Genomic DNA, 15,164 nt, shown 5'->3' with positions numbered 1-15,164 from the left:
CCATATAGACAAGGACTCATTAACTTATATAGTACACTCTTGACAGCATCTTATACAGAACTCTGGGAATATTAGATGTTAGATAAATTAATGTTGAGCTGCATTTAAAATGTAAACACTCCTTGGTGGGCAGAGCACAAGGTCTAGAGTTGTCCAATCACTATGTCATATACCTGAATCTAATGTAACATTGTATGTCAGCTCTACTTCAATTAAAAAATAAAAATAAAATGTATTCTTGCTGATTACATTGAGCTTAGTTGAAAAGAAGTTGGGAATTGTGAAATAGCCATTAAGTAATCAGAAAATCACCAGAGAAAATTCTACAGCCAGAGTATCCATCCTTAGAAGCCACAATTAGGAACTACTCAATTCTTTTCTAAGAATCACTCATTATTTTTACAGCTGGGGAAGCCTTGAGAAAATGTTCTAGTCTGAGAGATCACCTTTTTCACAGGCTGATGCCAAGCTAAAATAAATTCCATGAAAACAGAAATATTCCAAAGCGAACTAGGAAATAACAAACAGAAATACCCTTTTCTTTATCCTTGTGAGTTTATTTTTTTTTAGCATTGATCTTTTTCCTTTCCTCTAGTTTGGTGTCTCTTGTTAGAAAAAATAGGCACAAATTATATAGCTCATTCTCTATATATGTCCATTTTTCTTGTGTTATAGACACTGTAGTTAGATCATTTATTACAAACACTTTGCTACAGAAAATCTTTCTCTCTTCATTCTTAATCTCAATCAAAACTAGGACACCTCCCTCCCCTCTAACTTTCTTACACAACAATATCAGTTGGTGTCCCATGGTCATAATTTCTTACAGATTAGTAGTTGGTAACATCATAGCATTTAGCATGATAATTAGAAAAAAAAGGTTGAAACTATAGCCATTGTACTATGTAGGTATAGCTTATATAAACCATAAAATATGTTTTGCAAAACTCTATTCTGGAAAACACTCATCCTGGTTGTACGATCTAACAACAAACACGGAATGATATGTCCTTCTTAGTAATTCAATATTTTCATTAGCAGTTAAGATTCGGAGAAGTCCTACTTAAAAGAAACCTATTAAAATGTTTTCATAGCCAGGGTTTTACTTTTGCTTTGTATGGTTCCCGTCTTTTAAAAAAATAGATAATTTACTAGCATTTATAAGATGTTTGAGATCTGCAGATTTATAACAAATTAGACTTAGATAGATATGATAAGACTATCATAGTGTTTGGAAAAGACTGAGGTTTATTTCTTTTTCATGAGAAAACAAGTCCAAAAGTAGGTATTACATAGGTATTATGATGGCTCCATAAGGCTGTTGGGGACATAAGCTCCTATTTTTCTGCTCCACCATTATAACATGTGATTTTCCTCATTACGGTCATGGCATAGTAAAAATTGACTGATGGTTCTCTGATGCCTAAATTAGTGCTAGATCCCAGAAGAATAAGAAAGGACAAGATGAAAAAGCCAAGATAAAATCCTTTTGAAGAGATCTTTCTAGAATTACCACTGATCACCATTACTTACACTACTTTCGTGCTTGGTCACATGGTTACACATAGTTCCAAAGGAGGAAGGAAATACAGTTTTTAATCCTAGGTGGGCATATTCCCACCGAAAATAAACTTCCATTACTCAGGAGAAAGAACAATTTTTTTTTTTTAAATTTATGATAGTCACAGAGAGAGAGAGAGAGAGAGGCAGAGACACAGGCTGAGGAAGAAGCAGGCTCCATGCACCGGGAGCCCGATGTGGGATTCGATCCCGCGTCTCCAGGATCGCGCCCTGGGCCAAAGGCAGGCGCCAAACCGTTGCGCCACCCAGGGATCCCAGAAAGAACAATTTAGATGTCATGACGGGAAACTAGCAGTCTTTTCAACAATTACTGGAAATCTAAAGTGTTGAAACAAATAGCCATTCTATCAATTGCTCCTAGTTTTCCAGCCTTCCTTTATTCATGCCTTCTATTTTTTTTCCCACAGTGATTCTAGGTTGAACCATGTGAATTGCTTTGGCCATTAGGATAATTACAGACTTGCCATAAGTAGAGGCATAAAAAATACTTGTGTGTGTCTATTCCTCATTTGAATCCCTGTCATACCATGAGAACAATCCCAGGAAGATCTCTTGGAAAAAGAGAGACCATGTGGTACAAAGTCTTGTCATCCCAGTTGAAGATATCCTAGAAGAGTTAACCTTTCTTCAACTGACATAAATGGGTGAGCAAGCTCAGCTGAGATCAGCCACGCCTGGCTCAGATGGGCAGAACCACTCTGCTGATTCATAGACAGGAGAAATCATAAAGAGATGGTGTTTTAAGTCACTAAGTTTTTGTGTGGTTTGTTACATGGCACAACTAATTGTAGCTAGCTGATAGAAACCAGCTGTCTATGCTAAATCTTTCAGCCAAACAAAGTAGTTGAGGAAAGATTAAGTAAACTATTAAATAATGACCTACCCAGGATATGTTTGAAAAGCTGAGAAATATGGAATTTGTAGCAAAAGCAAGGGCAACTTTGAAATAATGGGTCTCTGGGGTGGTCAACCATCCTCCCTATCTCTTCTTACATTCAGCGAATGCCCCTCTATACCTGCTGGTCAGTGCCGTTAAGCAAGGTTCCCATCTCCATGAATGATCTGCAAACCCTATGCTCATTCTACAATATTTATTTGAATTTTACCTAACCCTGTTTAGTTTCCTTATAGTCCTCCACTCAAGTTGAAGCTAACTGATTAATTAAATAAAATACTCTCAGGATACCTGGGTGACTCAGCAGTTGAGTGTCTGCCTTTGGCTCAGGGTATGATCCTCAGGTCTGGGGATCGAGTCCCAGTTTGGGCTCTCTGTGAGGAGCCAGTTTCTCCCTCTGCCTATGTCTCTGCCCTCTCTCTGTGTCTCTCATAAATAAAATATTTTTTTAAAGGTTTTATTTATTTATTCATGAGAGACACAGAGAGAGAGGCAGAGACATAGGCAGAGAGAGAAGCAGGCTCCATGCAGGGAGCCTGATGTGGCACTGGATCCTGGGACTCCAGGATCATGCCCTGAGCTGAAAGCAGGTACTTACCCACTGAGCCACCCAGGCATCCCAATAAAATCTTTTAAAAATAAATAAGTAAAATACTCTTGGTGTAATGTTATGAAACTGGATTATTTATACATAATCATATAGTATAAGATTTAGGCAGTGATTTCTAAATAGCCCATATAGTAAAAATTATATATAAACTATATTATATATAATATATGACATATAAAGAAATGTTACATATAGATATAGATAACTAAATATATGTCTTCCTGAATCTTAATACCATGAATATTTCTAAGTGTTTACATTTGAAAAAAATCCACAGGAAATTATGAGGAACACTTAAGATTGAGAAACATTGCCCAAAAGGATATTAGTCTGCACTGATATTTCTATTGTGGAATAACAAAAATTGAAGGATGGGACACATTAGTGTATGTTAAATCACTTCAAAAGATAGATGCTTATTAAATATGTGTAATAGATCATGCCTTGCTACCCGAAAGTTGGAATAATGCAAGCTTATTCCTTTAAATAAAGACTATTCATTACAAGTAATTTTTTTAACACTTGACAACTGTTTGACGTTAGAATGCTTTTAATTTCAAGTAAAACCATCCAACAGTGGCTGAAACAAATAAGGGATTGCTTTTTTGTGCCTCTCTCTTCAAATTACAAGGCATCTGGAGAGAGCTAGCTACTGGCAGTGGTTCAACAGCTCAGCTGCATCACGGTGACTGTCAGATCTCCTCAGCTTTTACTTACATACATACAAGGTGAACTGCAAACTTAGGCATCATACCCATGGATTTCAAGGCAGAAGGAAAGAGAAGTAGCTTCGGGGTACTCTCTAAAGCAAACGCTCTTCAAAAAGCCTCTGCTTATGTTTCATTTGTCTAGTGCTGTGTTAAAAAGCTATCCTTGGATAAAAGGGAGGCTGGGGAGATCCTAAAAATCCCTAGGCGTTGTAAATGAAATACCTAAAGGAAATAAAGTGCTCTACAGACTGCCTAATAGATAATAAGCCTGCCAAAAGAGGCATTATAAAATCAAAAATAACAACAATAGCAACAAAAACCCAAAAAACAAAAAACTGTACTCAGGATTTTCAGTTGCATGGTAGCAATATCTTTCATTGTATCACCATGAAAATTAAATAAGACAATTTTAGAAAGAAATTTATTGAGCTCTTACAGATATCAGGTAGCCTTGGCTTTGGGGACAAGTTAGAATAGTACAGAGTCTCTATTCACAGAGCTCACTTTCTAATAGGAAAAACTGATTGTAAATCAATAGATTCAAGAATTGATAAATCCAGGAAGAAGACAGAAGTAGGTTAAATTGAAGAAAGGGATTTATGGTTGCTAGGGAGAGCGGGAGGCAACAATGGTTAGGGAAGATCTTTCTGAGGCAGAGGAAGACCAGATTATCAGGAAGTAGGACATTCAAACAAAAGTTTTATCCAGGAAAAGGGGGTTGGATTTTGTGTGTGAAAACAAATTTAAGTGAGTGTGGCTAAAAATCAATTCATAGAGTAAAGAGCAGTCATCTGAGCCAACTCAGGCAAACCCTTCCTACAATTAGGGGCCTATATTTGGGTATAGTGGAACACCATTGGTTAATATTTTAATCAGTGGGGTTTATGATTTAAGGAATGCTTTTTTTTTAAGAGATAATGCTTATTTTATTTTTTAAGATTTTTATTTATTTATGAGAGACACAGAGGGAGAGAGAGATAGGCCGAGACACAGGCAGAGGGAGAAGCAGGCTCCATTCAGGGAGCCCCATGTGGGACTCAATCCCGGGTCTCCAGGATCACGCCTTGGGTCAAAGGCAGCGCCAAACCTCTGAGCCACCCAGGGATCTCTAAGGAATGCTTTTAAAAAGATAACCATAGCTTCCCTGTAGAAGATAGAATAAAAGAATGCAATATTAGAGGCAGGGAGACCAATATAGCTGGGAAATAGAAATGGCTCAGATTGCAGAAGTGGTAATAATTAGATTCAAGATATATTTTGAAGGTATATCCTCCTGGATCTTCTATTTATTAGATGTACACTATGAAGGAAGTAGATGAATTCAAGTTGACTTCTAGATTTTCAGACAAAACAACCTAGTGAAGGGTGTCATTTACTGAGATTAGTGAAAGCTTGTAGGAAGAGTCATTTGGGGGCATAGGGAGGAAAGTAGCTCTGCTCTTGCCAATATAATTTTGATGTGCGTATAGTATTCCCAAAAGCAAGCACAAAATAGAGGGTATGCATTTATGACTATGCAGCTCAGGAGAGATTTTTTAGATTAAACCATTCAAACCACTGTAGCAGGGCACAAAAGTGACAAAGAACTGTGTGCTTGAAATGGTCCTAACCATTAACCATTAATAAAAGAAAAGGAGTCCACAAGTCTAGAAATATGGGCAAAGATTCACAACTGCAGACAGGCTCTTCCTGAAATCTGTAGCATAGAACTAATGATGAGGACACAAAGGTGGTCAACCACAGTGAAACCCACAAAAGTAGAATAAAAAATGTGTGAAGTGTGTATGTAAACCCACGAAAAGCAAAGTTGAAAGCGTTTTTCCAGTGACTGTGATAGAAGAGTCTCCAGTGAATTGCTCATGCAATAAAGTCAATGGCATTAGAAGAGGAATTGTCTCCGTGTTGGTCCAGGCCTTTCCTCAGTTTGAATAGTTAGTGCACAACATTTCATGTGCAGTTGTCATGTCGCAAAGGGACACCACGTGACTTGTGGGACATCTCTATCAAGAAACCAGCGAATCACTCCACAGATGCTGTACAGAGTGCTTGCTTGCTCTGATGGCTGCCCTACAGTGTCTACGTAAAGGCACCTCAGTGGATCCACCACACAAATTGACTAGCTACTAAAAGAATACTTGTGAATGATGTGAAAAAAAATCCCAAAACTTCTGTTCAAACCAATTTGGTTGATCCTTTCATATTCTGAAGCACACAAAGAAGGTTTCCTGGGAGTCATTTCTGTTCAGTGTCCGCATTTCATAACATTTATTGGATTTATGCAATTCTCTTGACTCCCCCTGCCCCCCAAAGCACTTTCATATGTGGGCTTACTTTAGACTCAGGACATTTCACGGAGATGGATAGGATAGCTATATTCATCTGCTTTTCTGAGCCAGAAGCTTCTTCAGAATGGGAAATACTTAAACTATAGCCAAAGAAACATCCATTAATGACCTGTGGAGGACTGGTTTCATTTGGAACTACCTGCATCTGGTCATATCCTAACACCCTAAAAGTATGTTCTTTGGCAAAATCACTTCCAATATTAGGGAATTGGAATTGCAGCCAAACATTCTTACATATACAGATATACTGACCTGGCAGAGATGTTACAGGAAGGGGGTGAAATGTAAATCCATACGGCAGCTATACAATTTATGTATTTTGCAAGATGATGTATTCCTCCTTAGGAAATTGAGAAATAATAGTTACTTCAGATTATCCTCGAAGATCATACTTTATTAAAACTAATTGAACTATTAAATTTACAAATATTTTTCTCCTATACAATAATAATTAAAAGCTGTGGCTGCTGCTCAAAAAAAAAAAAAAAAAGAAGGAGGGAGGGGGAAGAGAAGAGAAGAAGAAAATAAAAAAGATTTTGCCTTTGTTTAGATATTTTTGTGGTACCTTTTATTAATGGTCATAAATAAAAATTTCTGATTATTTTTCTTCAAAGTTTTAATTTTTCTCTTTATTTAATTATAATTAGTTGTGATCTTCATTTTCTTTCATATGAATAAGAGAAAAATTTTGAAAGAAATTTTTGAAATCTGGAAAGAAAGAAAACAGGACTACAGAGAAACATATACTGTATGTCTTCTTCTTGGAAAACAATATTTAAACAAATCAACCCATAGACATATAGCTTGAAAATTAAAGATTTGTTTTTAAGCTTCCTGTTTTTAAGCCTCTAAGACTGAGGTACCAGAAGCACAGTTAGCTATTGAAAAATCTTTACCTCAGAAAAAAATAATTTATTCCCTGTCCTCTTTTGCCACACAGTTTGCGTGTGTTTATGTGTGTTTTTTAATGTAGAGCCCAGTTGTGACATATTTGTTTTCTTTTGTATTCTCCCAACTGGCTGAAAATTAGCCAGATGAATAATCTGGCATCAGTCTTCTGGTCCCTTTTCTGAAGCCTGGTATTAGCAGTCCAGCTCATTTAAATCTCTCCTTCACTCTAACTTCAAGCTCTCTCTGCAGAACTGTACCTGAGCACCATGTGCTACTTAGTTGCCTAAAAGAAAAACTCTTTTGCACAGAAAAATTACATTTATTAAGGAACACACCTAAATACTATCATTTCTGATAAAAGTGACAGTTGGAATCATTTGAGAACCGTGCAGAATTTTTCTGGCAGCAGTTACCCTTAACAAATGTACTGCGATGCTGTGTGCTGGATGTAGATTCCCATGGAAAAGGGAGTAGCTCCAAAATCCTAATAGTACCATGTGGTCTGGCCATGAACTAAAGCTTTTCAAACCATATGGAAACTCATTACTTCAAAGCACTTCCACAGTCACCTTATTTTATTATTATTTTCACATTAGTGCTATAGCATAAGGGTAAAGCGGAAAAATATTCCCAGTTTATAGATGGGGAGACTAACATGCAGCAATCATTGTTAATTTCCTTATTTCTTCTAATGTCACCAATATTCTCTTGGAAGTTTACCTGTTCATTACTTTTTAATAGAATCGATTGAGCTATTACTAGGATTTATTCTTTCCCCTCCATTTCTGGCATTAACATTCTAGACCACAATTTCTTCCCACATGCCTAGATTACTTCCATAACTTTCTAGATTCCTCCCTACCTATGTTCTCTTCTCCTTTTAGGTTGTGTTCAGAATTGATATAGTTATAAAAGTTTGGCTCAGTAAAAAAACACAAGAATGTTCCAGAGAAAGGGAACATCAGCCTGGAGTGTTCTTTAGGAACTACAAGATGTTTAGCTTCCCTGGAGATTGTAATAGAAATGTAAAGGGTTTTGTAAGATGAGACCATAAGATAAAGTGAGGAGCAGGTTATATATCGGCTTTTATATTCCATTTCAAGGAACGCTTATGCTGAAAGCAAGGACGTTTTAAGAGCTTTAGGTATGAAAATTGCATAATCAAATGTGGATGCTTACAAAATCAACCACACTCATGCTGTAAAATGAAGAAAATAAATTAGTCCATTGGGAGACTAGTTTGGGATGGGAGGTAATTAATTTGGAAGCCTGTCAGTAATCTGGCCAAGTGATTATGGTATTCTGTATTAAAGTGCTGGCAATGGGGTGAGTAAAGGTAGGTTGCTTTAAAAATATAGAGGAAATAGACTTAAAACACATGATTAACAATTGGATGTAGAAGTAACCTATTAAAAAAATAAAAAATAATTCATAAACTCTAACTTAAGCACTGGTTTTTAATGGTGTTTTTAATGGTTTTTAATGGTGCTTTTTCCTCAATAGCGAACAACAAGTTAGTTGGTTCTAACTTGGAAATGATGAGCCTGGAATGATTGGGTACATCCAGATGGGGATGTCTCAAGGACAGTTTAATGTACATGACTGAGGGTCAAGAAAGATACACACTTAGGTGTCATCTGTATAAATGGAGCAGCTGTTGAATGATTACACATATGGCTGTGTGTTATATGCAGGATGTTAAAAAGGGTGCTGTTTATTTTATCTATCTTCTCTACTTGGGGCACCAGTTTGGGGTCAAATATATAAAACGATTCTTTATCCAAAGTGGGTAAGTTTAATTTTACTAAAGCGATGAAAAAGGTGGTATAGAGCCTAAAAATTAAATATACATAGGTACTTATGATGAACAAGACACTGATCGAAATCACTTGCTTTTTGTGCCATGTAATCCACTTAGAAACTCAACAGTAGTCCCCACTTTACCTCAAAGACATAAAATAAAGGACCGTCATTTACCTAGAAGTCCAAGAAAGGAGCCAAATCATGTATACAATTTCTTGAAACAGCATGATTAATTCACATTTATTAATGGTTGCTGTATGTCTAGTATGACACTAGATGCTGTGTACTGAAGTCTCTTTTTTAGTTTATATTAGGTTACACTACATAACCCCAAATAATGAATGGCACAGAGAAATGTAAACATAAATACGTATGTGCACAGGTACCCAAAGGAATCTACAACTCATTGGCAGTTAAGCTCAGTGTATTTCAGTCCCTCTTTTCTGAGAAGCACATAGAAGGGAAAGCCAGCCACCTGCTCCCCAGTGCCCCTGAACCCTGATCCAGAAACAGCCTGACCTCGTGGGATATGAAAAGTTTATTCTCTAATAGTGAACAAGGTTTAGAAAGAGCTTCGGTGAACTCCGGTGATTTCCTATCCACATTTCATTCTTAAGGTAATTCTATTTGAATGGCCTTTTCAAAATTTAAGTTCTATATTCTCATGCTATTTCCTCATCTGGTTTGTTCAGTTGGACACTCAAAGTTCTTGTTCTGATTCCCCTTACCTAGTTACATTTGATAAATTGGCATTTCGCCCTCACTTCAGCTAGGCTGAATTACACTTTGCATTGCTGATCTTTCTGGGGTTGGGGGGGGGGGAGGGTTCATGCATTTCTTTAGTCTCCAGGCTGCTCCTTTGCTTCTCTACTCTGAGATCCATTCGCCACTCTCCCTGCTTTGCTCTGTCATGGAAGTCCGATTGCCGCACACTGCAATTCTGGATGGTGCTAATTAGCAAATGGGAAGTGTTAGCAGTACGAGGAAGAAGGGACAATCTAGGGTATTTTTTCCCTTCACTTGGATTTGGGCGCCAGCCTCTGGGGTGGCCATGTCTCCCCCAGGATTCTAGATTTTACTGGATGTGCTGCTGACTCCTGACCCCTGTTCTTTCTATCTCCTTTAACTCTCCTGCCCAGGGGTGTTACTAGCCCTCTGCTTTGTTAATCTCTGGTTTGTTTCATTTGTCGTCCGATTGGCTTTTCAGCCACCAAAACTTTTATACCTATTTTGCTGTATGCAATGTCCTCCACTCAACTACCGGGTATGAACCATGTTTTCTTGATCAGTCCCAGATTAGTATACTTTTTAATCCACTTCTAGCTGAAGATCTTCCAGCTGAATTTGAACTGAATAAAGACAAGATAATGATAGCCCAAAAATAAGTATTTTCCCTATGATCCAGCCTTGACTTCTTTTCCATAACACTCTCTTTGGTTTTCCTTATCCTTTATATTCCTCTCTTCTTGACTATTTTCTTAGGTTTTCCTCACTTATTAGGATTGCTTTTGCTCATTTATTACTCATTTGTTTGTTCATTTGTTGCCATATCCCATGCTCTTCCATTATTGGGGTTATGACTTTTTTATACCATTTCTAGCACACATTTGCCAAGATTTTTCAGGCTGTCTTACAAAAAGGTTAAAATGCAGACTGTATATTCATTTTTCCATAGTAGATGTCAATTTTATTTTGAGTTCAAATATGTTTAATGTGGAAAATACAACTCTTAACTTCCATAGCATTCCCTACAAAATTGTTAGCTACAGCTGTCAGCAAATACTCAAAAATTCAAGAGTGGCTTTTAGATCTCTGCTAAAAGGGTGGCCTTTATTAACCTCCTTGGCTTTTGGCTTTTGTAAAGAAAAGATGTACTTCCAATGAATCTTGATTCGTCACACTTGCACAGAGTCATACACACGCAAACTACAAAAATACAGCAAAACAATTTTTTCTATTTTTCCTTTTGCATTATTAAATCATTGTCTCTGCCTGGTGTTTATTTAACCACTTTTGGCATATCTACATATTAGTTATAGAAACATGTAACTCATCCTGCCTTTTAAGGGATGTTTATCTTTTCTTCTTTCTTTCCCAATAAATAATGAACTTTTTGAATACCTTAATCCCACTTGAGTGTCTGACAATCCTTGCATAAGATTTGCATACAGTAAATGTGCAATAATTGTTGGTTAAATAGAAATAAATATAAAAACACTTAAATGTAAAATGTTTAAAATCAGAAGTAACTTCTTCTCATTTTGGAATACTGTTACCTATTCTTTTTTTTTAATCCATCTTCAGTAGATAATGCTATTAGGGCTCTGAAAGTAACAAATACTTTCATAATATTTTGCTTGAAAAATGCATGACCCAGATTCCATAAGATTATGATGGAAATATCTTCCAGTGCAAAACCTGATGCATGGCAGGAGATCAACAAATGGATGCTGGTTGAAAAAAATGAATTGCCAGTCCCTGAGACTAAGTCTCATTTGTTTTCATAACTTCTACTTTATTCATATTTTTATCCCTTTGAACTCTTAGCACCAAGTATTTTCTCAGTATGCTTTTACAAATTGAATGAGTGAGATAACTTTCAGACGTTGATTCTCACCTACTTTTATTGCTTTGGAGTCTAAACCAAGTTTTATTGGTGGAAGAATGGAAAATATTATACCATTACCTAGGAAGTGTTATGTGGATCCTATATTTGAGTCATGAGTTTTACAGCCGGACTTTTATCATGTCATTAGTAGATGGCTCATGATCTAATTCCTCCCTCTTGGAGCACAGGTAGAGGCCCAGTACACTCCACAGTTATATACCTCCTATATATAGTTTATTGTGAGTATTTGAAGGCAGAAATGTCATCCTGTTCATCTTTGTGCTTTAAAGGTTCAAGTCCCATCACACTGCACCACTGGTACTCTGACCCTCTGAACATTTATAAGAGTCATAGGTATATTGTTGATGTATAATAAATGTTTACTAGATGAATAATTTAATAAAATAATTGATTCATGCAATTGCCCTGAAAAGCAGGGGAATGAAGCAGCCAACAGTACTTCCAGGAAGCAACTGAGAAACACCCTTTGGCACCCACCATTCAATCATCTTAACATCAGCCTTGAAGCTTAAGAAATAAAATTAAGGGCCAAGTAAGCATAGCTCAAGCCAACTACTTTTGCATTCCCCAGGCCACTGATTGCCTCACTAAATCTCTCACTTTGCTGAATATGTGAAATCAATTATTATTATAGGATACAAAAGACAGAAACTTTTTGGAAAATTGTTTTGATTATTAATAAAAGATGACAATGTCAAGGCATGAGTTACCACCATAAAACTCCACGTTAGCATTATTTGAATTCAGTAGAACAAAGACAGAAGTAGATTTGTCAAATTACAGCCCTGATTGTGTCTCCTATGCATCTCCATTATCCAAACCGGTGTAATGTTCTCAATAGTTGCTTTCTTCCAATAGGGGAGCACTGTAAGGTCTTACAAAAATACCTAACTTTCAGGTTCCCACAGAAACTGAGGGAATCACCCCAGATCTAACCTCCCACTCACCTTTGTCAACTTCACTGCCATTTTATTTCTTTGATTTCTGCCCAGTTTCTTGGCCTCTAACTTCGGTCCTTCAGACCAGAAACCTTTGAAGCACTGTGCAGACTATCTGTTCTTGACTCTGTGCCAACCTTGGATATTGCCTTAAAGATTTGCCTGACTTGATTTCCAGCTTGAGAATTAGCATAGCTCTACTTTTATCGTGGTGCCCATCTCTGGCCTTTTAGAAGCTCAAACTTCAGCCAACAAAGGCCCAGGACCCTTTTGCTTCCCCAAGAGGAATGAATGTTCAAACAGAATCATCTCCTTCTGTAAACAGTGATCTGTGTCCTTTTCCTCACCCTCTTTCCCCATTTAAAACCTCTTTGTTTGCATACTTCATTTGTCCAGTTCTTACTGACAGCTCCAGACTATCTCAGCCATCAACTCAGGAAGCTATACTAACCAATTTGTAACTGAACATCTCAAGCATACCTTGATATGCCTCTCATTTTCCCCTTATCTCCTCCTGCCTCATATTTGAATAATCTTTTAAGGTATAAATATGTTATATTAACTCTGTGAATGACTGTGATTATTTCTGAGAGCTCTAGGGGAGCTATATTATATAATTCTTGGTATCTCTCACTGTACTTGCAGAGTGCTTTGCACACAAGTAAACCATAGAATGGTATACAAATGAATATTTAAATGTTTAGCTATTTTTGACCAATTATTCTTAATATTGGCTTACTATGACTTATTACCTTGTGAAATGTTTTGTTAGTTGCATATCTAGAAAGGTTCATAAATTCAGATCAGCTCCACCATTCTTGTGTAATTATTATTATTTTCTAAATGTTCAACAATTTAAATAGTACTTATGTACAATTAATTCTTGATTTGATCTATGGCATAAGTCTGTGCCCAGGTGCTTGGGAAATTGACTTTGACATGGAGGTTTGGATGCAGGCGGCTAATAGGGAAATAAACTAGGCAATAGCACCAGTGCTAGTGTGAAAAACAAAGGATTGGACAGAAAAAGTTGAACTCCAATGCAAGTGAAAATGAGGCCTTGGGGCACCTGGGTGGCTCAGGTTGTGATTCGGGGGTCCTGGGATCGAGTCCTACAACAGACTCCCTGCAGGGAGCCTGCCTCTCCCTCTGCTTATGTCTCTGCTCCTTCTGTCTCTCATGAATAAATAAATAAAATCTTAAAATAAATAAAATAAAAAATGGGGAGGAATGGAGCAGCCATAAGGACTTGGAGAAAATATTAACTTTTTAATGATAGATTTAATATATTAATATATGCCAAGTACTTAGTGTAATGCTTATCATGTGGTCACTGCTCACTGAATTGAAGTTGCCTGAATCTAGCTTGGAGGCAGGTGTGAGTAAGTCATAAATTAACTATGAAATGACCTTTATGGCTTTAGCAGGTCTATAAGATCCCACAGTGACCACATTCATGATCAAGTAATCTGGCCTTAATCTTGATAACTGATTTTGAATTTATGACTCCTCTTTTATTCCCTCATCTACATCTCTTCAACTGCATTGTTAATCTTTTCAGTCCTGTGTGTGTCATATCAACTTTCTCCCGTTACCTTGTCCCATGATGTTCTACTCTATTTTCTTCCAGAAAGTGAACTGTCCCTCCTCTCTATAAAATCACATCTTAAATGTCCTCTCTCCCACTTGCATAAGGCTTCCTTATGCAAGGATTACTTTGTTTTTTAGACTTCTTTACCTCCTCCGAAGTCTTGCACTTATTAATATGTATTACTTTCTTATAAATCAGGATTTTGGAGATTAATTTAAATACAGTAAAATTCACCTTTTGAGTTTGCCAAATGGCAAAATGTCATTCAACCAAACTACCATTAAGTTGTAGAACATTTCAACTACCATGAAAAGTTTCCTCGTAACTCTTTGTGGTCAGTCCCATCCTCCTCCACCCACCATACCTGGTGACCACTAGCAGACTTTCTGTCTTCACAGTTTTGCCTTTCCCAGAATTTCATTTAAATGGAGTCATACAATATGTGTTTTCTGGCATAATGCTTTTGATGTCCATTCATTGTTTCTTGTATCAGTAGGTCATTCCTTCTAATGGCTAAGTAGTATTCCATTACATGGATATACCACAATTTGTTTATATATTTACTACGTTGATGGGCCTCTGGCTTGATTTCAATATTTAACTATTATGAATAAGTTCATGTAAATATTAATATACAGATCTTTGTGTGGAAAATGTTTCAATTTTTTCCCATTAATAATGCTGAGGGAAACTGCTGGATTATGAGGTATAATTGTTTAACATTACTTGAAAATTCCAACTTCTTTTTGTACATATTTGTACTGTTTTGAGTTATAACAAACTGTGTTTCTGTTTAATCACAAACTAGTTAAACTGGGTAAATATTTTTTAACTTTAGATACCTACTTGCTATGTAGTAACATGTCGGTGTGGTCTTAATTTGGATTTTACTAATGACTAATGATGTTGAGCATTGCTTCCAGCCAGCTATGTATCTCCTTTGGTGGAGTGTCTGTGTAAATCTTTTGCCCATTGAAAAAACTGGGTTTTCTTCTTCTTGATTCCTATGAGTATTCATATGTTCTAAATATGCCTCTATCGGGATCCCTGGGTGGCGCAGCGGTTTAGCGCCTGCCTTTGGCCCAGGGCGCGATCCTGGAGTCTCGGGATCGAGTCCCACGTCGGGCTCCCGGTGTATGGAGCCTGCTTCTCCCTCTGCCTGTGTCTCTGC

Source organism: Vulpes lagopus, chromosome 9 (assembly GCF_018345385.1).
Source record: "Vulpes lagopus strain Blue_001 chromosome 9, ASM1834538v1, whole genome shotgun sequence".
NCBI lineage: Eukaryota > Metazoa > Chordata > Mammalia > Carnivora > Canidae > Vulpes > Vulpes lagopus.
This window is presented reverse-complemented; position numbering follows the sequence as displayed.